Source organism: Lepisma saccharinum, chromosome 1 (genome assembly GCF_977018435.1).
Source record: "Lepisma saccharinum chromosome 1, izLepSacc3.1, whole genome shotgun sequence".
NCBI lineage: Eukaryota > Metazoa > Arthropoda > Insecta > Zygentoma > Lepismatidae > Lepisma > Lepisma saccharinum.
In genome coordinates, this window is record NC_139229.1 from 218,093,499 (window position 1) to 218,119,499 (window position 26,001).

The 26,001-nt window shown below is 38.6% G+C and overlaps 1 protein-coding gene across 1 annotated transcript in view; it reads left to right on the forward strand.

Annotated features, from left to right (window-relative positions):
* The window catches only part of Blimp-1 (PR domain zinc finger protein 1), a 215,120-nt gene that overhangs the window by 113,089 nt on the left and 76,030 nt on the right, over positions 1-26,001 (forward strand). Inside the window, exons 4-5 of the mRNA XM_083112127.1 lie at positions 16,894-16,936; positions 23,608-23,718. The gene's annotated coding sequence lies outside the window, so the exon portion shown is untranslated. The remainder of the gene's footprint in view (positions 1-16,893; positions 16,937-23,607; positions 23,719-26,001) is intronic.

Below are 26,001 nucleotides of genomic sequence, written 5' to 3' on the forward strand. Positions count from 1 at the left end.
CTGAAGTATTTCATGAGAAATATTATTATCAATTTCTAAATATATTTTAATGTCGTCGGCGTATGCAACATATTTTACATGTTTTATAACGTATTCAATATCATTCAAAAATATATTGAATAGTAAGGGCCCTAAGGGCGACCCTTGAGGAACACCTCTTGACACATTACCAGGTATGGAGAAACTAGACTTAAATTTTACTCTGAAAGTTCGCTGAGACAAGAAACTCTTAAACCAGGAACAGTACAAAGGAGCACACCCAAAGTTTGCCAGTTTAGTTAATAGAATTGAATGGTTGACACTGTCAAAAGCTTTCGAGAGATCTAAGTAGATTACATCAAAAGACTGACTAAGGTCTGAGAGCAGTATTGATAAATTAGTATTCGGAGATCTTCCAGAAACAAAACCATGCTGAGATGAACTTAAAATACGTTTCATGTTAAAAGACAAAGAATTAAAAAAATAACTGTTCAAATATGTTGCTAAAAATATTAAGATTGAGATTGGTCTAAAATTACAAATACTGTAATTACCCTTGCTCTTTGGAATAGGTACAATCTTACTCTCTTTCCACAGTTTGGGAAAAATCCCTGTCTTTAGCGCTTTATTATATATGTGGCTTAATAGTGGTGCAAAGACTATTTAAGTTTAAGTTTCTTGAAAACTTTCATAATATCATTGTCAATAATGTTAGGTGGCACTAATGGTAAATGATGCCATTCACATGGTTCTACAGAAGCATTGGCAGGTTTTAGAAAATTAGTACTAAAATATTGGCAGAAAGCATCAGCAATTACATTTTCTTCAAGCTTTTCACCATTGAGACCCAGAACATAAGGAACCTCATATCTCTTAGAACTAATATTTTTCCAAAACATATTTCTGTCAGAGTAATAACAACAGTTTAGATAATTAAAGTAATTTTTCTTAGCTTGCCTAATTTCGAATTTAACCTTCTTTCTTAGGGACACGTATCTCAGATATCAGGATAACTTGTTGGTAGACTTGAACTTATTATATCATTTTTTCTTCTTATTGAGCAAACGTTTAATTTTGCGAGTTATCCATGGTGACTGCTGAGGAAAACATTTCTTCTTAGGTGTATTATTACCCACAGATTGTACCACACTACGAAGAGACTCTACAATTTCATTTAATTCAGATGACAGATTAATGGAATCAATACCATCCTTTATATCATTATAAAGTTGAAGAAAGTTACATCTTTTAAAATCACATGACTCATTTAAGGGCAGATCTGCATTAGTCTCACATGCTGAAAAGCTGACATCTAAAGCAAAAGGTGGATGGAATACATCAACCTTACTTACAGGTACAACACCAGTATTAAAAATAATTTCATCAAAATTGCTTAAAGCTAAATCAAGTGCAGACAATTAGTTAGATGCATAGTAAGGAATATTGTATTGATTAAAATTAAGGAGATCACACATTTCAATAACTTTGGAACTTTTAGAACTATATCTGGTTTGTAAAGTGACCAATCAATTTCACCAACATTAAAATCTCCCAAAATCACAATCTTATCATCAGAATTCCAAAATCTATTAACAACCACATCCAAATATTCAACAAAAATATCATTTTTCATATCAGGAGGGAAGTAATGAATGCCTAAAATTATTGAAGTCTTATTATCTGTGAATATCCTCACCCATAAACACTCAACTCCATAATAGTTAATATCAATTACCTCATATTGTATAGAATACTTAAAAATAAGACAGCAACCACCAGCAGAGGACTTGGTTGAGGTTTCTGAGGAGAGGTCTTTCCTTAACAGATTATAATGTCCCTCCAAGTTGACAAAATAATCCCTACCAGTTTTCATCCAAGTTTCTGTTAAGGCATAAATGTCAATGTTGTTAATGACAATATTCTCTTCACACATAAACTCTTTCGTGTTAAGACGACGTACGTTTTGGTAATAAATAGATAACATGTTGATTCAAATTCAAATTCAAATTTTCTATATTAAAGGGCGAGGTTCAGCCTGTGGCTGTTCTCCCACCTACAAATACAGATAGCAAGAAAGAAAAGAGGAATAGTTAAAAAACTGTCTTCGGTTTGTTATTTAATCTCTTGAAGATGATGATAAATAATCTTTTACAGGTTGATCTGTTTCACCACGTCCAAAAATTCTGTCCTCGGCTAATCTTCCGTAAAATATGGTGAAGTAAACCCCGTCAGGTCATACGTCCGGATTGTTCATCTCATCAAACTCACTCTCCAATACAGATATATAGAAAGAAACTATTCTGCTTAGGTTTTAGTTTTTCACAGCGCACTACATTCACTTTGGTTTGTTTGCGTATAAAGGTTTTTAATTCATCCGTCGTAAGATCTTAATGGAATCTGGTAACGAAAAGCGCCTTGCACTTAGGAGCCCCTTTGTTTACCTTCAGGTTCAAATTGTTCTTAGTCCTTTGATTATTATAATTAACTCTCTGTGTGTCTTGGTGAGGTGATTTAGTACCATTAATAATTCTAATCTTCTTGTTCTCGGTAGAAATTCGCCTTACGTCAACACTGGAAGTTGTCGGCTGGTTGCTACCATTCAGGGTTGCCGGGTGCATAGAAGAAACTGGGGCAACACTGTGAGATGGAATCACATCGCTATTTACTAACTCCTGTGCAGGAGTATCTTGCTTAACTTTACTAGCGTAAGAATTAGAATTAAGCTTCACAATCTGATTTATTGTGGCACATTCATCTTTTAGCACTATCACTTCAGCCTTCAAAGAACGAACTTCACTCATCAGGTCGTCCATGACACCAACCACTTTTACCAACAAATCTAAGAGAAGAACAACAGCTCGTACACTTAACCACCTTCTCACGATGCTTACGTTTCCACTCTTTTTGTCAGAGTCACAGTTATCGCAGTGATCACCAAACACTTCAAGATCATCATCACGAGAATTGACCATCATTTGAGCTTGACGGTGTTAGAGGAGTGTTTTCGTTACGACTCCTCAGACACTTCTCACATTTATAAGTTGACACGCCAGTTTTCATAAATTCTTCATACCCAATCTTACCAAAGTTTAAACAGTCTCTCACGTGAAATCGCTTAGAACACGCACAACATTGCAAAGCATTCTGCCTACTATCAAATGGCTTGGAGCATAATCCGCACGACTGACCACTCGGCGCCATCTTACAGTGATGAAATTGATGAAGAAACACTCACAAAGAACACCTATGCCCAAGCCGGGATTCGAATCCGGTGCCCCTGGTGTCATAGCACGCTGTGCTAACCACTCGCCACGGAGGTCGGCGCGAGGTTGACATATTTTCGGGCCAAATCCCAGAATGATGTTTAGTTCAAGCATTCCTCCTCCCTTCAGTATATCTCTCGTATTCTTGACGTGATTAATCCAACGATAGCTGTACGTGAGTTAAATAGCAGCAATAAATATACTAGGAGTTGCGAAATTTCTAACGAGTCTATGTTGTGGAGGTTGCATACTGCTTCCCTCATTATGCGCTCTGCGTGAAGTCGCAACGTAGCGATTGCCTCCCAGCGCGCTTAATTTTCCTTGCGCGAAGTGCGAGTGAAACTGACAGAATTGCCAACCGTAGAGCCAAATCACCAAATGTGGTGTTTTTTTGGAACGGAAGTTCTATAGAATTCTTTAGATGATAATGTGTAGAATTTAAACTTCATTCATTCATTCATTCTCCGCGAAGCCATCAACAGTAGCCAAGCCCAAACATCTGGCGATCCTAAAATAGGCAATAGCTAGGCTATGTACTTAGCAGAATGCAAAATGTTTATGTATAATTTTCACTTAGATAAGGTTGAACTTTTATTGTGATTTCATATTAACAAATTAAGCACTATGTGTAATTAACTATTTAACGTTCAATATCTGCCTGGTAGGATTCATTTACTTTCTAATCCAATCCTATCAATTTATCGTTTTTCGTGCCAGTAACATTAACACGAGCTTACGGCACTATTTACGAACATAAAATATAAGCTACAGATGTTTGAAGCATAAATTCAGAAATATTTACCACGCATTTACTACTTGAAATCTTTTTCTCAAAATTTCTACCAAATTCCGCTACTTTTAGGAATTGCATTGCAATCAAGAGTGTAGAGATGTAGGGATTTGTACACTCCTGTTCACATAAAGTGGCACACTTTACAGGGCTGAACAGTTGGAAAATGTGCCACCTTTTCTGAACAGGAGTGTAGAAGTTCTGTATGCAAAGTATGACCGATTTGACATGGCATTATAGCTTGTACTTCATATTCTCTGATTGGTTGATACCTTACTGGTTGATTAATTAATGTCTGAAAGTGAATTATGAGTCGGTGTTGGGCCCAACATGCCTTCACTTACCTATGTTCTGCTACTTTTAGAAAGGAAGCAGTAATGCTTCATTCATTAAGGTAGTCGCATCTTTTTTTCTATTATTGGTACATTTCTTTCCATATTTACAAGAATTGAAGTTTTTTTTTTCTTCTAAAATTTGGGTCCCCACTGCTGATGACTCTAACTAACCGCGATAGCGTTAAATCATTGGGTTACGTAAGTAGCAGTTGGGGATATTATGCTAAAAGTGCTGCCAACACTGCAAGAAAGGAAGAGCTGTTGACATCGATTGTGCCTTGTTTTTTCCTGACCTTCAGTCCGAAGGTCAGCAGATTCAAGTCTGATAGGGCAATCGGCATAAGCTGGTATTAGACATTAACCATGTGACGAAGCAGAACATGTACGCAGCTTCCGGCCTCCTTATTGTATTCAGAGTAAACCAATATTGAAAATCGGCTCAAGCAAATATGATTCGAATTGTCAAGGATTTTTCTTTTGTTCGTTCTTTCTATATCGCTTTTCCTTCTTCTTCGGTTAATCGTGAGAGGTGGATGAATGATGAACTGATAAATTTGATGCCCGATTCCTTGACCGTGATTCGAACCTGAGATCTCTGTCTTCGTAGTGTGTTACGTTGACCATTCCACCACGGAGGCTGGATGCGGTTTCTTCCAATGTACCTCGAGATTCGAACCCGGGATCCATGGCGTCGTAGATACCCTTTATCGAACTCGGGACCCCTTGATTACAAGGCGACGACTCTATCAGTACGCCATAGGGGAGGTTCATTTATCGAATACCTGATGAACTGTATAGTGAAGTGGTTAACATAACGCTCTGCGAAGCCATGGGTTGTCTTTGGATGTCACACTATGTTCTCCTGTATTTATTGCTTCCTCGTCCATCTACAGCATCGCGATTAGCCTAGAAAGGCAGACAAGTGGCACAAATTACAACTTGGATAATTATCCAACAAACAATGCAGAGCCTGTGATAGCGGAAAGAAGGAACATTGCCCTTGGATACAATTACAAGTACATAATTGATCTCGAATCAGAGAAGCGCCGATAAAAGCAATGCATCTCATTTGGTGTTGTACAGCAATAAAACAATGCGTTTCCATTCTTGTGCCTCCACCAATCGCATGTTCAAAACATACTTGAATGCTACCAAAAGAATCCCAGTGACATTTAAGTATGTATAAGTATGATATTATGTAAGGTGGTGGAACTACATAGTGCATAAGAAGACGCGGTAACATGTATAAATCCAAGGAAGTCACCTAATCGCTCAAAAATATTGCATGTATGCCCTTAAATGACACCTTATGCATTTTTCAACATCAAGAGACTCGTACACATGCACTGTAAATTGATCCAGCTCTGTTCAAATATCTAGTCCATATTAATAGCAGTCTAAGGGAGATTTCACACCTAAGCGACCGGCCTATCAAAAACTGGCTTGTGCCGCTACGTTGTAAAACGTGGCTATTGTTTGGTCGTGAGTCGTTGTCAGGTGTGAAAATTACGCTCGGTGACTACGATTGTACCCAACTCGGCCTCTGCAATATACATACATAGGCAAAGATTATCCACATTTTATGGGCCTTTTTTCCTTAATTATAGATCCATCCTCGTAGTTCAATGCACGGAATTAAAAAAGAAATTATTTCGAGTTCTGTTTGGTATCCTACGTCGTTTCCATACATGCATATCATTCACTTTTGCAGTACATTAGCAAAACCTTTTTCTAAGTTTGGCTAGGGTAGTTTAAATCCTACTACATTGAAACAGGTTTAGATGTCTATTTTGTTCGAATCTAAATCTGGATAAGTTCTCCATGAACAGCTCAATAACGCCCAATTTAGAATTGGATACGCCCACTATCCTGCAGTACGTTGACAGATTTCACTACGTTGGAATAATAGACCAGACAATTGAAGTAATCTATAAAAGTTTAAACTCAAAAGTTAGCTGCATAATTAGGGTGATGAGCTGTTGTCACCAGGGGTGCCCATCCCCCCCAAGGCCAATGGCGCATCCCCCAAAAATCATGTCATGCGTCCCCCCAAAAATCATATCATTCGCGCCCTCAAACCATATAGCAATCCGCACGATTTAATTACGATAACAGGGGGCCCATCACTCAAGATCCCCCCTAAAATCGTTCATCATAATCGAGAATATCGGTTATCTTGTAATCCAGCCATAGTTTTAAAACCTCACATTCACCTCATTAAAGCTCCAAGCACGCATCCTACGAACTCATTATTGCGAGCAAAGCGAGCAAGAAAATTATTACATCCATTTCTTTGCAGGCTTTGAAAAATATTAATTTAATAACATGTTAATACTTTCTTAGTCTTTTCCAGCTTCTCCTTTGGCACGTTCGGGGTCAAAAGCGTGTGGATCGCTAAATACAGTCTCCAAAATTTAATGTTCGAACTCTCTCTTCTCTACAAAAATCCCTTGACAATCTAAGATTTAACACTTTATCAAGAGCTTCATATCTCCCCCTTTAAATTTAATAGTCAATCAATTTTAGACTTACTTTTGATATTGAAGAGTGAATATTATCTCCTCCAAAAAATTAATTTTCAGTCTTCACACCAGAATTTCCGCAACAGTCTAAGACAATAGCAATACACAAGAATTCGATATTCCACAAATTTAATGCTCAATCCCCCTCTAACTAAAATACCCGCCATAATCATAGACCTAGAGCTGGATACTGTTCGCCCAAAAATTTAATTCAGAATCCCTCCCAGAACCCACATGTCAATTAAGGCCTAATATGAAAAAGTTGGCTCCCCCCACCTTAGATAATACCTTTAAACACTTTATTTTCTTCAGCTAATGGATTAAATAATCTCGATGGCGCAACCTGGCCATAATACCCCCCTGTGGGCACCTCTGGTTGCCACACTATTGACTCATCTTGCACGGGAGTGACCTTCTAATGAGGCACCCAAAGTTAACGTCACTTCCCTGGCAACTGCAGAGTCTTGCAGACCATTAAGGCTCTGGCACTTGGAACTACAGCCATTATAATCCTCGGTGGAACTTGTGTTTTGCCCTGTCCACACGTGTTTGTGATTGTCCCGTCGTCCTTCCTCTTATCACCATTCATCCCCATCGTCACAATTAGCTAAAAGTGTAAAAAAGCGACGTAAACGTTACCAGCACGCCATTGGTGAACCACAAACCACTACCTAGGTCTATACTTTCAAGTTAATGGTACTGAATTACATCCCAAGTCATGCCCTAAGAAGGGCAGTTCAGTAGGATATGCTCGTCTCTCTCCTCCCCATCGCACAAAGAACATATCGTTTTCCCTGCTTCGTTTCTCTTCTCTTTCTTAGTTGTTTCCATCCCCCTAATCTGAACCATGCCAGCGCGCCCCTCTCATTGTTTCCCACAACCTGGATATATTTCGCTTTCCCCCATTCTTTTATTTATTTATTTATTTATTTATTGCGTCTTGTTTATCATGGCGAAGTTAAGGCTTTGTAGCCTTTTCTACCACTTAACCATGTTTACAACAACATTTAAACCATTACATAGAAAGGTAAATATTAAAATATAAAAAGAGAAATATAAAATTACAAAGAAACAAATTACAGAAAAAATGATAAGAAAAAAATACATACGGGAATAAAAACCTAACCTATACTCACGAGCATACAACAAAACACACACATACACACACACACACACAATCAGATATTCATGACAGTAGTCAGGGATTTGAAATATTAAGGTGAATAAGGGTTTTCAGTGTTTTTCTGCGCTTAACTGTATTCAATTTATCACTAAAATATAATGTGCTAACTAGTTGTGCCCAATAAAAAATGTTTTAATTGTGTCTTAAAGACATATGCTGAAGATGAGTTAGCTGTTCCCTGATTGAGGTCTTTGTTTGGCAATCTGCTATTATTTCTTGTCTGTCTATGTCGAGTAACCTGTCTCTGATTTGATTTTATGTTGGGATGCCCCCCCCCTTTCCTCCCTCTTCCCATACCCAACCCATTCCGCTATTATGTAAGAGATTTTTCACTTCCAGACCCCAGCTGTAAACGTTTTCCTCCCTTGTCTGTATTTCCAAACATTGTCCCCTCAGCGTAGTTTGGCCCTCTTGTGATAATCGCATCCAATATTTTACAACCCTCATCCGTGCTTGTACCGTGTCTCTGTTCAGGCCCAATTCCTTGAGGATCCCACAGTTGACCGTGCCTCTGTTTACGCCCATTACTCTCTTATAAAATTCTGTTTGTAAGCCAATTATTGTGTTGTCCCCCCTTAACCCCCACAGTTCTACTCCATAGTTTAATGTACATAATATTATTGATGAATAGAGGTTTTGAATGACCGGGAAAGGCATTTGAGTTGCCTTATTTATTGTCCTTATGACTTGTTCTATTGCAAATTTTGTTTTAGTTTCTCTTGCTCTTATGTGGTGTGTCCAGCTCCCTGTCATGGAGAGTGTTGCCCCTACGTATGTGAAGTTTTTAACCCGCTCGATTAGATTCCCCCCCGTATGTCCATGTCTCCTGTCTGCTAAATGTAGCCATTTTTGAAAGCAATGATTTTTGTTTTTTTTAATGTTTACATTCATTTTATATTTGATGCACCCCTCATATATGCTATGCTATCTACGCCCCTTTGAAGACCCTCTATTCTCTCGGACAAGATGACTATGTCGTCTGCATACATAAGGACTGGTATACTTTGCGCTCCTATACATGGGGTAGAATCCTGGTCCATTTTAATTTCATGCGCTACCCAATCTATGAACAGTGAGAATAGCACTGGTGATAGTATGCATCCTTGTTTAAGTCCCCTGAGCGAAGGCTGCAGTGCCGAGACTTGGTTTCATTCGCATGTTACTCCGAATTCTACCCTCGCATATATTGCTTGCAGTGCTCTGATCGTGCGCGCGGACATTCCCCACTCTGACCCCGCTTTTCATCTCCGCCTCTCTACCCTTTCTGTCTCTCTCTCTCAACATTTCCTCTTCTTTTTACTTTCAGCATCTCTCTCTTTTTGACCATATTCTGCCTCTCCAAACTTCGCCATCGCTTCCTTCTATGCCTCCATATGTTTTCCTACTTCTTCTCTCTACCTCGCCCTTTTCCCTTTCTACTACTCTACCTCTTTTAATCTCTGCCTCTCTAACTTTCCTTCTCTTCCCTTTTGTCCCTCTACTTTTCCGCTTCTTTTTCCTTTGTGCATCATCTCTATCTTTTATTTTCCCTTTCTGCGTTTACGTTTCTCCTTCTCTCCAATTTCTGCCTCCATAACTTTTTCCCAGCTCTTAGTTTTGTCTCACTACTTTTTCTGTCTTCCTGCCTTTGGAGTAGGTGAGGTTATACGGAGGTAAACACCGTATACCTACTGGTTTACCTTATTCGTTAGCGTATACCCTCTGCTATAATGCGTATACATTCTACCTTCGGTACGTAGTATATAAATCGTATTTACTTATGTAATGTGACCATTACTCCAGTGAGCTTATTATGGTCAAATACCTGTGGTTTAGAAAGATCGGCAACATAATGTTTAGAGGGGGAAAGGGAATCAATACATGATGGATGTCAGCATTCTATTGCTATATTTTTACAGCTACAATAGTTTTGATTAAATGAGCATAATATACAGTTATTTTTAGCAGAGATTTGCTAGCTTAGTTGGTCTCTTTGTACAGGTGTCGAGTAATATGAGATCTGATTTTTGTCATCAAAACTGGTCATGACTATAGATTTCGAAGTACCGAGTAAGGCCTCGTGTGAAGTCTGGACAATATTCTTGTTTCTCTTTCCCGCAACAATTGACGACAATAAACACTCCTTTTGTTAAACGCGACAATTGTAATATGCCACTTTTATGTTATTCATGGGTGTCTAGTATTCTAACATGAGTGACAATTTGTTGTGGAGTTAATTGATTTCATCCATTTTAATGGAAATATATGATCCAATGTTATTGAAAAGATGCTCTCCGCTTAAACATTTCTGAAACTTACCGTACACCATCTGAAAATTTTGGGACTACACGATATTTGTATGTGTGTATGTGTATGCGCGTGTCAGATCCTTCCCCAGGGCCAAATGTTCCTGTAGAAGTTACTCCTATTATTTTGCATTTCGAATATTCGGTTTGTTAGGAGGAACTTTAAATCCGTGTCGTAAATCTCCATGCAGACCAACTTCTCCACTTGGCGTGGAGGGAGGTCTTTCTCACCCCCCTCCTCCGTTCAGGTAGCTCCGGTACGTGTGGGCGAGTACTATTGACGCCGAGACACGAGATGCAGCGAAGGTACCGGGCAGTTGCTTGGATACGGAACGCCCCTACCTGAATCGGCTCTCGGCGCATTCTGTTTGGAACGGAATTAGCTTGTTGTTGGCTGCCGCCGTTGAGGTAGGTCAAGGCTGGGCTTGCGTGGATCCATAATTTTGTCCTAGGTCGGCACTTTTCGTTCACGCTGCCGTGAGTGTCGTTCAGACCATTTTTATTTTAACTGCTTCCTTATTTTCTTGTCTGTTCTGATGGTATCGCAAGCGTTCGTTCGATTGGGGTTTGAAACAGCTAATTTATCACGCGAGACGCAAACCCAATCGAGCGCTATGCTGCGGTATCTATGTGCATGTGTGTTTGTATGTTTTGCTCTTCCGGGTACGACGAATAGGTCGATATCTGTAATCAATTCGTATTGGCGTTTTGACATTCTGCTTTATGTCAATTCTGTAGTGTTTCTTTTTTCTGGACTTTGTGTACTTGCATCTATCTTTTCAGCTCATTTGATGCAAATGGTGTTTAGCGCGTACGTTGAAAGCTTTCATTGGTGTAATTTTACCAAGATTTCAACTGTTTTTCAAACATATCTGTTGTGATTGTTCCTCAGCAACACAAACTTCCCAGAAGAATATCATCTTTAATCATTCCTTTTAATTTCGTTTGTAATTTCAAGCTATTTTACCATCACATACATGTTTCTCCCCAACAAAACTGTCCCGGGTTCGATTCTCGGCCGAGACATATTTAAGTGGTGCATCTAAAAGTGTAGGTACAAACCCCAATACTTACTCTCCATGCTATTTTTTAAAATAATTTTTACATGTTCTCACTCATATTTAATGATCCTCAAATAAGCAAGGCCCTACATATAATTTCACAATTTATTTCAATTTATTTTGTTTTTAATGCCCATTTTACCAGTTCTCACATTTCAAAGACTTCGATGCGGCATCTAAAATTGTCAAAGTTTATCATTATTTATTTTAAACACATCTCAGAAAGACGAGGATTTTATTTCCAAAACTTACTTCATCAATTTGTTTTAAGAGCGCTCCGAAGGCGTTCAAATTCAAACTAATTCAAATTAATTCTTGTTCTTGGAAAATAAGCACTTTTATTTTATTGTAAAATTCATACCAGAATCTCCTTTTTTCCTATTATTTTCGTTGTAACGTAATCAGTCTTGACATTAGTTGTCGCATGCAGTTGGAATGTATGTATGTTGTGTCAGGTCAAGTTTTCGAACGTGTATGTCATGAGTTGAGTTGTCACAGACGTGAAACAGGAATGAAACGTGTTTTAGAAAACCTGCTTAAAGTTGAGGTAGACGCCGTTTGATAAGATTGCAACGTGGTGTAAACGATTAACTTGTGTTCAGTTTAAACGTAAAGCTGTGTATGTGACATATGGAAATGGACAAGAATTCTAATAGAAACAAGGTGATGTGCTTCACTTTCGTGTACTTTTAATCCTAAAGCATTGTCATTCTTTTCTTAGCTGCGGTGGCATTCGGAATTGTCACCTCTGGAACTGCAGCTGGTGTATTTATGTATACAATGTATATGTATGTAATGTATATGTATGTAATCTATGAAGAATCAAAATTGTTAAAAACTGAAAATAATTTATTTTGTCGGTGTTGAGTGTGTTGTGCGCTTCAAAATAGCGGCCATCACACTAGTACTACTACTATCATCGGAGGGCCTCTTCGATGAGATAATGGTAAAGCCAGTCTCACACGGTGGTTAAATAGGTCCTCATTTCCCTACCCACCTCCGACTCGAAACTACCATAAGATATTTTACGTCTTCAGTTCGCGAAGGCAGCAAAAGGGGTCTCACACGATCCTTAAAATCGCATCTTTAAAAATGGCGACTGCACAAACACGGCATACCACTTCGCAAGTTTAGATGCTAATAACTGCTGAAGATTTGGGAAAATAATGTTTTCTTTTAAAAGAATTAGAGAATAACATTGACACTGTTGAAAAATGTAGAACATGTACCCTTGGCAGTGAATGTGAATATATAACATATGTTATTTCAAGTTGATATATCACTTTACGGACACACAGCATAAAGTTGCATTACCCGTATATTACGATAAAGTTGTATATTCTAAAGAAACCCTTCTCATACGGTTTTGAAATATATCCCCCAATACGAACTAATCAATTAAATTACATAAACTTCACAACATTCGAAGTGCGAAAATTGTTGTGTTTACATTAAGTTACCATATTATATTTACATTTCATTGACACTTCCTTGCTCCTAAAATACTTATTGTAAAATTTACTTTGAAGTCCATGAAGAGCTAATTACAATTTTAACTTATATATCATTACAACACTAGCAGATTAAATTACTGTGGTGCTACACACAGTACAGTCTATTTGTTACAGGCCAACAAACAAAATAGTACATACGTATGTGGCTGTACAGTGTCTACTGTTTACTTCAAAATAGTATTCGCGTCGGTTGTAAAAGCAAAATAACAGAATCACAGTAGGAAATTTAGACATACGAACTATTTATTTAAAACATTAATAAGTAGTAGACTCTTCACTCAACAAATAAAATATTCGCCCCGATCATTTGCATTAGTCGAATCTATTTCTTCTTTAAGCTGCCTTGAATAAACAGTCGAACATCTATCGCCCTTCTTCTTCTACTTCATCTGGCCAGTGTGCTCCTCAATTCTGATTGGTAGTTCTATGGTATGAACGATGGTTTAGAGACGGTTTCTAATTCTGTCGGGATCTGAATAAGAGAAAGCTCTCACACGATCGTTAAGTAACGAAGCTAGAAGTCGATGGCGAAGTGAGAACGAAACTACTGTCGTGTGAGACTGGCTTAAGACTGTCACCCTGTAAACAAGAGATTCGACTTCCGGCACATTGCACAGTAGCTGAGATCCCACTATATACTGTAGGTCTAACTGAGCATAAAGTGGACTTAAAATAACACTGATTTTGAAAATTGTCCTTTTTAATGTACTGTCTGGCAGTGAAAAACGTGCCTAGTTTGAGTGGACGATTCTAAACTCAAAAGGGAGTGTAGGTAGAAGTCCTGCGCGAAAGTACGTGGCAGGTTCCAGGTGAATATTTCGTTGTACGCGTTCAGCTGTTTAATATTATTCGCTATATGTTAGGCTCGAAACTTCAGTTTTTTGTCAGGAGCAGACGACTTTTCGCGAACTTGTTTCTCCGTTTGCGTTCCACTTGCAGCCGCTGCCCATATTTGTCCACTGGACCTGTCCAGTTAGCGCATGCGCACTTGCATCCATTCTTCCCACTAACCCAGAACCTACTCTCCCTTCTGCGTACCACTTGCAGGTGTCACCCCTATTTTGCCACTGGACTCGTCCAGTTAGCGCATGAGCACTTGCGTCCATGATTCCCACTAACGCAAAACCTGTTTCATCGTCTGCGTTCCACTTGCATCCGCCACCCCTATTTTGCCAATGGACTCGTCCAGTTAGCGCAAGCGCACTAGCCTCGATGGTGGTGACTAAAGTAGTCGGACCGTATGCCACCGTTAACGCCACAATAATGTGCCCGATGCTTGCTCAGTTCGCAATTCATCATGGAGAATATCGCGATTATTCAGCTGGTGCTGCAGCTACAGATTTATCTTCGTTTCGTTGTAGAAGTCGAATCGTGTTGTCAAGCCCATCCAACACGAAGGTAGCCCTATTCATTCCCTTGTACAATTATCATAAAATTGAGCATTTTACTTTTTGATTCGCAACAAGTTGGGGCCGTGGTCCCGTCGTCGGTTGCGCAATTGTTTGGAATTAAGCGTTACTCTGAAGACACCGGCATCTATATGTATACGCCTTAGCACCGCATTGGAGAAACAAAGAGACTGAAACGAAAAGCAGTAAAATATAAACCGGGTACCCTTCGCAAGCCTGTCTTGGCGAAATATTTGTAACCATTAATACGGATCTCCCATACCTACGGATATGTCGATAGTGAAATACGGTACTCATTATTGTGAGGATCACTTCGATCACGTAATTATGTAAAAAGGTTCAGAGCACAGTGGTCTCCATGAGACCATCGCTGCTTTTGACAAATTAGCGGAGAAAAGTAAGTGTTCCATGTCGCCCTAAGTTATCTTTCCAAAATATGTGCCGCTAGCTGATGTATTTCGTGAGATACAGTTAATGAATGATTCTATCTCATGGACCGACAGAACTTATCAACACCTTTACGTTGGCCTATTATCTAGCTCTTGGAGTTCATTATTAGTTCACGGCCTCTCCGATAGTGCTGTCGCCTTGTAATCAAGGGTCCCCAGGTTCGATCTCCGACGGGAGTTCGAAAATGTTTCAGTGTTCACCGGGAGGACAATTGGGTAGCTACGTGAAATGAAGAAGTAGCGGGTTCCAGTGTAGGAAGTCACTGAACTCAATTCCCTGACAACACGTCACCCGAGAAACGAAGCGCTTCGCACCGCGGCGTTTGGTGTATCTAGAAACACACAACAGCGCCTCTATGGCATGAGTAAGTCGTATACGAAAGCAATTTTGATTTGAGTGAAATTTTAATTTCAAATTTATTAAAATCGGAAACATTCTATACTTTCGTACAGTAAGTGACGTGCTGATTTTACAGTCACGTTCCGATCTCGATGGCGTCGGTATCGTCCCGGTAGTATCCACAAAAAGTAACTTGAAAGTAAGGAAGATATGAAGTAATTACAACCCAAAGGATTTTACAATTTATATATTATTTTATTAATATGAATGCAACGGTCCCAAATCTCAAATACATTTCAGAAACGCATCACTTCGAAATTCCGCAGCAGCTTCTCATCCAGTGGTTTCCATGGCGACCAGTTTCCGTCCGCCGCCGTGATGCGTACGATCTCCTCCGAGTGCTGCCTTGTAAACAACCGCTTCTTCGGCTCGTTGCCGTGGCAACCGCTTTCTTGGCAACCGATGAAAGGCTTTAATTTTCGCAGTTGCCGTTTCCTGCAGTCGAACCAAGAATGATGGCCAATGATGGCTCCTTCCAGGAGCAAAGGACATGTAGCCTACCGGCTGTCTACATTGTCGTGTGACGTAGGGGCTTCTTATTCGGTTCAACACAGAAAAGAATTTGTTTTTACTCTAAACGTCTTCAATATTTTACTCATTTTCAGTATTATTCTTTCATAGCTAAGGTTCAATCAACCGCTAAGCTTAATATTCAAAATCTTATAGTAATATGTTCCATCTTTACGAAGAATAAGAAATAAACACGCAATACACTCAATGGTATAAACTTTAACCTTCGTATCAAATATGCTGTGTATACGTACTCATTCCCTTATTTCATTTAACCACCTCGGAGGACTAGCGCGTTGAGTAGTCGACTGAGTATAGGAAGAATGAACCAGAGTAAAGAAAATTGAAATAACAAGCTGAAAATTGGTGGTTGTGTCCTATCTCTGAACAACATACCCAAAGTTACAAGACAATTCCATCATTGAAACTCGGTCGCCATACGGGAGTTTTTCAGTGGTAGCACATTAACAGCCCATAGCGTCGAATCTAGAAACTTACCGTTTGGGCAGAAGTGTGTTCTCTAATGCCCTCTACTTTTTCAACACAATTTTTGAAAGATTTAGTCAAAAACATCCGTAAATGCACTAAAAACAAAAGAATTGAGATAGCGACTATCGTTATCTCTCCACCTAAGATTCCGACTTCGGGTCGAGTCCCAGCCTCAGCATTGGTGTGTCTTTCTGTGTGCCCCTTCACGATCTTATCAAATTTATCATTCATCCTCATCGTCGCTATCAGCCACAGAGGCAGAAAAGCTACGTAAAATAAGAAACACATATTCTTTCATTTTATTCATGGCTAAGCAAAGTGGAATTTCTTGGATATTTATCCTAGCATTTATGCATCCGCGCCCAACACTTAAGTATATTTGGTTGCTTGTATGTCACGGCGAAGAATGAATACAGAGCGCCCGACTTTCGTCCAGGTTACCTGTTTCTATCCAAGCATGTAAACCTCAATGTTGATTGACATACTTACTTCCCTTTTCTGCCACTTTAGGCTAATCGCACAGATGAGAACGAAAGGTCCTAAGAGATGAAAAGGATGAAAAGATAATCACAAACATACAAACAGGAAACCTTGAAGTTATAGTACGTGTTTTATATTTGTGCCACTGTCTGTATTTTTAAAACATTGCAATCGTTACTCTTTCATTGCAAAAGGTTTCATACTTTTTTTATTTTTCATTCCAGAATCCAGAGGCCGTGCAGCGTTCCCAGTTCAACTAAGTAACGGGTGAGTATAATTCATTAATTAAAATTATATAAACTAGAAATATGTTTTCTTATTGATTGAGTTTATTTAACTACGCATTTCTGCAACTTTTGGCTAATCGCGAAGATGAGAAAGGGACTCACAAACAACACCCATGACCAGGCCTAGATTCGAACCCGAGTCCACTGGCATCGTAGCGCGCTGTGCTGACCACTCCGCCAAGAAGACCGGCTAGAAATATGGTTGTTCGTTGGTTGATTTGTTTTACGTTCACTTTATGCACAGTAAGGGAAATCGGGACTGGACCTACAGTTTAAAGTGGGATCCGAACCACTATGTGCCTCCACTGGGTATCGAACCCGGGACCCCTTGATTACAAGCCGACAATGCTACCACTGCTCCATCGGGGAGACCAGAATTATGGTTGTGAATGACACGTTGGGACATCTCCAAATTCTTGAGAACAATAGGGAAGTGCTGTTTTTCTACCTCGATTTATGTACATACCAACACATGCATCGATTCTGAGTTTTAGAAAAGCTACACTTCTGTAGCAGTAAATCTTCGGACTTAGGGTTGTCAAAGAGTGAGACAAACCCGTTATGAAGACTATGACGGAAGGGTGAACATTGTATATGTTCATTTTATCCACAAATCTTGTCTTTTTCTGATCAATTTTTCATGTGGCATGATTCTGCATTTAATTTTACAGATCTATTTTAAACTCTTTTAACAGTTTTAGCCAAGAAGAAAGTAAAGCATCACTCCAGTAACAAGACATAATCTACGTGGTTAATACATCAAAATGTATGGTGATACGTGTTTAATAGCACCTCGTATGAGTAGTTTGCTTGTTTAGTTGTACAACTTGGTCTCAAAAGAGAAGTTATGTAGTTTCACATAATGCGTATTCTGCAATTATTCTAATGTTGTCTAAATGTACTAGAGTATTGGGAATTTTAAGTGACGTCATCACTTGCTAAAGTAGGGGAAAAGCACGGTCTCGACAACCCATAAATTCTGGACTTTTGAAATGCGGGGCTTATGATGTCAGTAGCCGATTTAGGATCCCTCTCCACCTTTCAACCCCGGCCTTGGTATGAGTGTTCTTTCCTCAATTTCATCAAATCTTCACCCAACCTCATCGTTGCGATTAGCCAGAAGTGTAGGAAAGCGACGTTAAATAACAAAGTTTTATAGTAATGTATTTGCGATGAACGAACCACTGTTTGCATCCATAATCGCACAAGTAGGTCATAATGGGACGGTGTTCCATCTTTCTGAAAATCTGTTGGAGTTTTGGATGGGGAATTTCACTTTGTTTACATGCATTTGACAAAATGTAATCTGAGCAACTGGTAAATTTTGGACCAGTCCATGAGAAAATTCCGGAATTGCATCAGCCGGACTTTGATGGACTGCACATGTAACATGAGGCGAAATTAGTAACAACAATATTCTTAAGTTGGAACCAAAGAGAAAATACAGAGTGTTTTAAAAGTGCTGCAGGATTCTAAAAAGCTATAACTTTAAAGTAATAGGTTTATTACAACGAAATGTTTTTTTTTTTACACAGAGAAAAATTTATAAGTACGTTCTGCCCACATTACTGAATGAGGTGTGTGCAGATGATCACGCGATCACGTGATCCCAAGATGCAGGAAAAAGCTCAGTGTGTGTTCAAGATACGTGATGTGATTCACAACATTCGGGACGAGCATCGTCAGAACTCAATTCTCTGATTCAAACGAAGATTGCAAGAGTGTTTTGGACGTGAATGGTGACCAGCTGGAGATCTGGCGATGAACAAACTACATCAAACATTTAACATTCATTTTAAAGTTTTCTCTGTGTAACAAACAATATTTCGTTGTAATATACCTATTTCTTTAAAAGTTATAGGTTTTAAGAATCCTGCAGGACTTTTAAAACACACTGTAAAAGCAAAATGATCTTTATAAATATATTATTGGGCACAATAAAGGAAACGGAATGAGGTTAAAATGTGTTCAATTTTTCTTTGAACATATGCAAGCTGCGAGCCAGCTGCCACATTCATGCATTTGAGCATCATGTTCCAGCGGTGTAGTCTGTTTCCTGGTTGGTCACAAACTGGTTAAGGCGTAATAAACAATACCAAGATTCTCCCTTGCCTTCAACTTGCTCTTGCGATGGATTTTGCTGCGATGCACCTGCCCTTGTCATGAGGATCGACCTACATGCAATGCTCCAAAGGACATGTCGACCGGGATTAATGAAGCGGGAGCGGAAAGTACTGGGTGGGGGAAGACACTTCTATCTTTCTTTCACTGGACTGATCAGAACTGAAAGGTATATCCTCTCAAGTAGCAGAGAGAAAGTATCGAAACCATGTCTTTGAAAATAACCACCAGTTATAAGAAATACGTTCTTAATATTGATTTACCTAGGTATAACATACTCGTCTTCAAAACAAAGTAACTTAATGCTGTTAATATAACAAAAGGTAAAATGTAAAGTTTCCCCTGTACATAGCACCGTACCATGAAGACACCTTTACCCCCCAGGGTTGCTTCCAGCTAACCATTGATTTGAGGCTGGGTGATCCCCAGAGCGGCTTTATGCTGGGACAAGGCCGGACAATTTTCAAGCTTAGATCACCCAACCCGGGTATCCCGCGTGGCAGTCAGACACCCTACCTACTAGACCATTGCGGCTCTCTAATTTAATATAACAGACATACATTATGTATTACTTCCTTTTCTTGTTTTTATGTTAATTTCTGTCCTTTTACATCTCTTTTCTTTAATCATGACGATAAAATTGTTCATTAAAAATATATGAAATTACAATAAATTGTGTAAATATTCAGAACAGATCCTATTATATTTTGTGTATTGTATATATAAATTCTCCTGTATGTGTGTTTGGGTTTGTTCCTGTATGATTTGTGTTGTTTAAAATATAGTGTAATTTTATAATTTTGTTTCTTAATGATGAACCTGTGCTTATCAGAGTGTATACCTTTGCTTTAAAAAAATAGCACTTTAAGCTTATCTTTAAATCATCATATGTTTTATTATAGAGTTAATATCCCAAAAGATCACATTATAATACTTAATGTATGGACCTATTTTTGGAGCATAAGTTATAATAATGGAATTGGATTAAATCATTCAAGTGTAGAATAAATGCAGTTAGACACATATCAGGTTCAAACACTAGTCTTTTCCATTTAGATGTTATTTGATGACTGATTGAAAGTAAAAAGCGTAGCGAAAAAACTACTTCCGATTGGCTATAAAAATAAACGAAAAATCATTATGAAATCATTTTATTGGCCATGGATTCTGCATGCTTCCAATTACCCTCTCATGTAATTTCCAGCATTTTTGCAGAACTTCTCAGAACGAAGCATCTGTTTCTGTCTCCTCTCACCATTGAATGCTACCGTCTGTGCATAACATTCAAATATAGTTACTGTAGCGCTGTGGTCACGACTGTGCGCATGCGTGATCCCCTTTGAAAAGCCACGGATGCTATTGCGACACTATGCATAACAATACCCTACCGCAAACTAGTCCAAACGCAAGACCTCGTCGTGAGATTTGACTGAGAACAATTTGATCATCTCCTGTACAGCCCAGACTTAGCGCCAAGTGATTCGTGCTCCTCTTGCACCTGAAAAAGTTTATTTGTGGCAAATTCAGTGTAAAATGTTAACCTTACAGGAAATCACTTGTAAAATTGTGATTTTGAGTACGGCTCAAATATACATTTTAATATGTATTTTTAAAAAAAGTACAAAGTGTACAAAATTTAATTGTCGTTGCATACAATCGGATTTCGCGAGTCGAAGAGATGCGATTTTGAACTTTATTGTGACCACTCTAAGTGGACTTAATTTTTTTACAACAATTTTAAAAACTACACCCTGGAAAAATGACCCCTGCAAGTTCTCGCGTTTCTTTGCGTTCAGTTTATCGTTTGTCGTCTGCTTCGAGCGTTTACTGGGGGTAGCCTACACTGGGGGTAGCGAACACGTGCAGCAGTTTTACAAATCTGTACAGATTTAAATTATGGAAGAAGGAGCGATAGTGGAAAGGAAAGCTATGCTTTGTAATGATTATTCTTCTATGAAATATCCCTGTTGCTCACGTTCAAGATAAATGAAAGGGTTCTGCTGCGTGCGTGTTCTCAAGCCATGCGAAAAATATTGCTTGTAAAATTGGTTGCTGATCAAACTTGCAAAAATGTATTTTAAACTTATATTTATCGAAATTTACCGTAACCTATATAACGCAAAATAAGAATTTTCACATTCTTCACTTTATTTATAAAGCCTATTACTTTCCTTTCCATAAAACAATTTCAGTTTGTCTTTCATTTGTGTTGCGCAAATTATGATCAAATATTTTTGTGCAGATGAGAGAAAATGCACTGAGAAGATTAGATCAGTTGCACAGTACATATCAATACTTACTTTATGTATAATTATTACAAGGAAATAATGTGTATAACCATGGGCGTATTTAACCTTTTTGGTTCAGTATAAAATTACCAGATTGCCTGTTCGATCAGCTTGTTCATAAAAATTTCTTCGGACTTATTTCATTCTCTTAAATTAGAGACGTATAGGACGGGATACGAATGGGAAGGAAATTACGTAATTCCACACACCAGATGGGACTGCAGATAAAAAGTCTGCAATTTCCTGATAGTTTCGGAATGTCTGTGATAAGAAACTACATTGGGACTGTCAAATCAGTATTTTCCCCCTCGAGTCATCTTAAAGAAATTTGTTTTTTAAGAACGAAGTGACACAAGATGAACAGAAAAGTATCAATTCTAAGTAGCGTGACTTCGTGACTACCTACTCACAACTTTGTCGGGTCCAGCACCTCCTTACCTCCTGCTCCCCAACAAGCTTACGAAATAAAGGAACCCTAATCATACCAAAAGTTAAACCCCGCCTTATGCCCATGTGTATAACATTATATCCCATACTGAAATGGTACGATATATTTTGAATTTTGTACTGCGAAAAAAGCCGCCTCATCTATTTAACCCGAACGCATTAATTGGTTGGTTCACAACCTCAGCACTAAGGATCCTATCGAGACGAGACATGGCAGCCTTGGTCTCAATCTCGTTGAGAGTTGTAAATGTCTGTCTCGTGTTTATTTGTAAATGTCTCATTGACAGTCTCATCTCGATTTATAAACATCCGTCTCGATTTCGGAGGCCAATTCTCGTTCTCGTCCCAAGTCTCGAAAAATATAGAATTAACAACGTATGCAAAGGCTTATCAGTATAAACTTTCACAGTGCAGGGGACGTCTGTGCAGGGGACGTTTTTAAATCGGTGACGTAGGAGGTGAATTTCAGCGGTGTTTGATGACGTGTTTCTCGAGAACCAAAACAAATATCGCAGAGATATTTTGCACATTTCACGTTTGTGTCATTATCCGTAAAATGAATGGATTTAAAACGTTTTTCATGTCAAAGTGGAAATGTACATTCTCAAAAAATCTCTTCCTTCAAAGGTTCGAGAGGTAGCTTGAACTAAAGAAAAATTTATTGCAAGCTTTTTTGTTTTCGGCTTGAATGTTTTCTTGTTTTAAGGCTCCTCCTACTGCCGGTATTAATATTTAAATATTAAGCAGTATTGAACAGCTGCAGTGGATTTCGACACTACAAACCACGCCCCGTTCGGCGAAAAACTTCCTGGCAGGCCATTGATGCTTTTAATACCGGGTGTTTCAGAAACAATTGAGGGGTTACAAAAATTTATTGCAAGTAAATTATTGAACTTATGTTAACGAAACCAGTCCAGAACGAACGAGGAACACAAACAGTTTTTTTTCTTTGACACCTGCAAATTTTCAATGTGTGCACACGAGTGACACGGCACACATCAACACAATTGTCTACTTTTTGACACACTCGCATCGACATGGGCCTGTCTGTCGATAGTGTCTATCGCTGCGATGATACGCTCCCTTGGGGCTGCGATATCACGCGGTATCGGTGTGATGAATACGTATACCCTGTCTTTGATGAAACCCCACAAAAATAAGTCACACGGTGTAAGGTCCGGTAATCTTGGGGACCAAATCATTGAACAGAACATTGTGAGTGATGTGGGTGATTTGAGTGTCGCCTAGCGGCAGGAAAGCGAACGCTCAGCTTAACAAAAGATACACGCACAAATTGTTTGCGTCCCTCGATAGTTTAGGACTGGTTTCATTAACGTAAGTTCAATAATTAACTTGCAATAAATTTCTGTAACCCCTCAATTATTTCTGGAGCATCTGGTATACCAGCCTCCACGAAACTAGGTGGGTAGGCGAAAATGTGTAGGTGCCACGTAATTAGAAAGGCAAAGCGAACAATAGCCACGAATCGCCGATTTCGAATCACTATGCATTGTTCACTGGTCCAGGCGCATACCATTGTCATTCCTGATCTTCCGAAAACCTATTGACACAGATGTCTCCCAGCATCGATATGACAACAAACTAATTCTGACGTCCGCCTAATTTCGTACGCAAATAAATAATGTCTCGATATGATTTTCAGCCTGTGTTGTTAAAAAATACGAAGAAGTCAAAAGAATCATTTCATGTGTTTGTTGTATGAAATTTTACAATGTAAAAAAATTAGGGACACTTTCGTATTGGAGATACTTACGTCTTGTTAATTTCTTTTCAGATTACTAATCCAGGCAACGCACAGCAGACGAGCATATATTGCAATTTCTTCAAAAGGTCGCAGAAGTAGCTACATCTACTGACCAGATTCCTCTTGATACGCCCTCACCTGGTACGTACCTCGTTTATGCTCGTTTTGCAATTGTTCAAAAGTTAAGGATAATCGACTAAAGAAGGGATAAGTCGCTGCACGCATTCATTAAGAACGATCGCCTTGAATTAATCTTGACGCGATTTCCACAACATGGTGGCCACCATGTTCCCCAGACATTAATCCAAATGAAGCTGCCTGTGATGGGTCTCAGCTTGTATAACTTTCCAAGAGATCCGATCAGTTCTTTTGATAGAGTGGACGTTATATCTTTCAGAACTGACCAAACCTTGTAATGTGTTTAAATGACTTAAATTCATTTTGTTCATTTCCTCACAGCGCAGTGACTGCTGTCCCTTGCAACGTGTCCTTTAATTTTGAACACCAATGAATAGCCAATTGCGTATGCATACTCGTGACCGCCATCTGTAAATATACTGTCATTATACAGGGTGACTCAAGAACAGGTAACCGAATTGCTGATTAGTTAATACTTCCGATTACATGTTTTAGTGACACCCTGTGTATCATTTCATATTTTCTATAGTAGTATCAATTGATATAATGCACTTCCTTACACGCATGGCATATGTGGACCCTATCTTATACTAAGTTTTTGAGGTTTTTTCTTGTAATACTCAGGATGACTATAATTGTTGGAATATAAAGTGGAACTATTTTTTTTCAATTGTGTAATTATTTTTGAGTAAATGTAGGGGAACATTCTAAAGTTTTAATTGCAAAACTACTCGCGATCTAATCTGTAGTTAAGAATAATTCAATGCTCTTTCTCTTTTATATATTGAAAGTCACGTAATGATTACATTGTATTTAAAAAATATAGTTCAAATATTTAATTTCATTTCGATATTTGAAATCGAAGCCCTTTCGAAAAATTGCAACTTGTCACACATTTCATAACCCTTGGAAATAGATGACTCGAGAAGAAATATGCTGTCTTCTTTCTCCTTTTTTTGTTACTTTTAACACTTATTTCATACTACCGTTTTGGTTTTTACCTTACCAAACCCATATCTAAATAATTCTCGTCTAGAATAAATGTTACATTTTATGTTGTAGAATATATTCTAGATGTTTAAGAAAGGTATCAGACTGAAAGGACAAGCGACACATGTCGCTTATGAACGAACCAATCAAGAGCAACATTCCACACAGTTGCTGCATGACAGGCCGCACAACCCTGTGTTCAATTGGTGAAATCCTCAAGTGACTCGTGTCACTTGCCACTTTGGTGTGAAATCTCCCTAAAAGGGATGCTGGGAACCAATAAGAGTAAAAATTTGTCTGATTGTAGTAATGAGTGCTAAATATTCTATTATCTTCTGGTAATTAAAACTTCTCCCTACATAATGGTAGAATCTATTAATACGATTTTGGATTATTAGAAGATTTTATGGACTAGTGGAGGAGGAGACGGGTTGTGTAACGAATATTTCAGCCTGGAGTAAGCTCTTCTCCCCCTCTCTCTGTGTCTGTCTACTTGTGCGTGTGTGTGTGTGTGTATGTTTGTTTCAAATTGTTGTTTCCTTACTACAGCTGCAATCCTAATATCTATGTACTATGCTATTCTTATTAACTCTAAACGGGATCTTCATGTTGAGAAAGAAACTTTTGAAAAAAGACTTTTGTTTCGAATGATATCGCAACGTTGTAGATCAAAGTATCCAACACAGGCCCGTACCCAGAATTGTTTTGAGGGAGGGGCCAGACCCGAAATTATATGTATGTATGTGTGTGTATGTATGTATGTATGTATGTATGTATGTATGTATGTATGTATGTATGTATGTATGTGTGTGTGTGTGTGTATATATATATATATATATATATATGTATATATATATATATATATAGATAGATAGATAGATATATATATAGATATATACATACACAGGGTGTTTCCGGCTGATGATACAAACTTTCAGGAATGATGGAGAAGGGCACATGTATTAATTTGAGATAAGGAACCCTGATCCGGAAACGACTTAGTCGAAAGTTATAAGCGAAAATCGGTGGATGAAGATGTAATACTTTCATTACCTGCACAAGTTTCACGAGCTGCTACATTCATAACAGATGTTCAAAGTGGCGTCGCACAAAGTTCTGGCACCTGTAGTAGACTGAAGAGGATCTCATGGCAAGAATTCTCGCTGTCTGTAACATTGTTGGAACGACCCCGTTGTTGTTCCAGCGGGTACGCCAGGACTTTGTGCGACGATGTTATGCCTGCAGCGAAGCTGGGGGACACTACTTTGAACAACTGTTGTGAATGTAGCAGCTCGT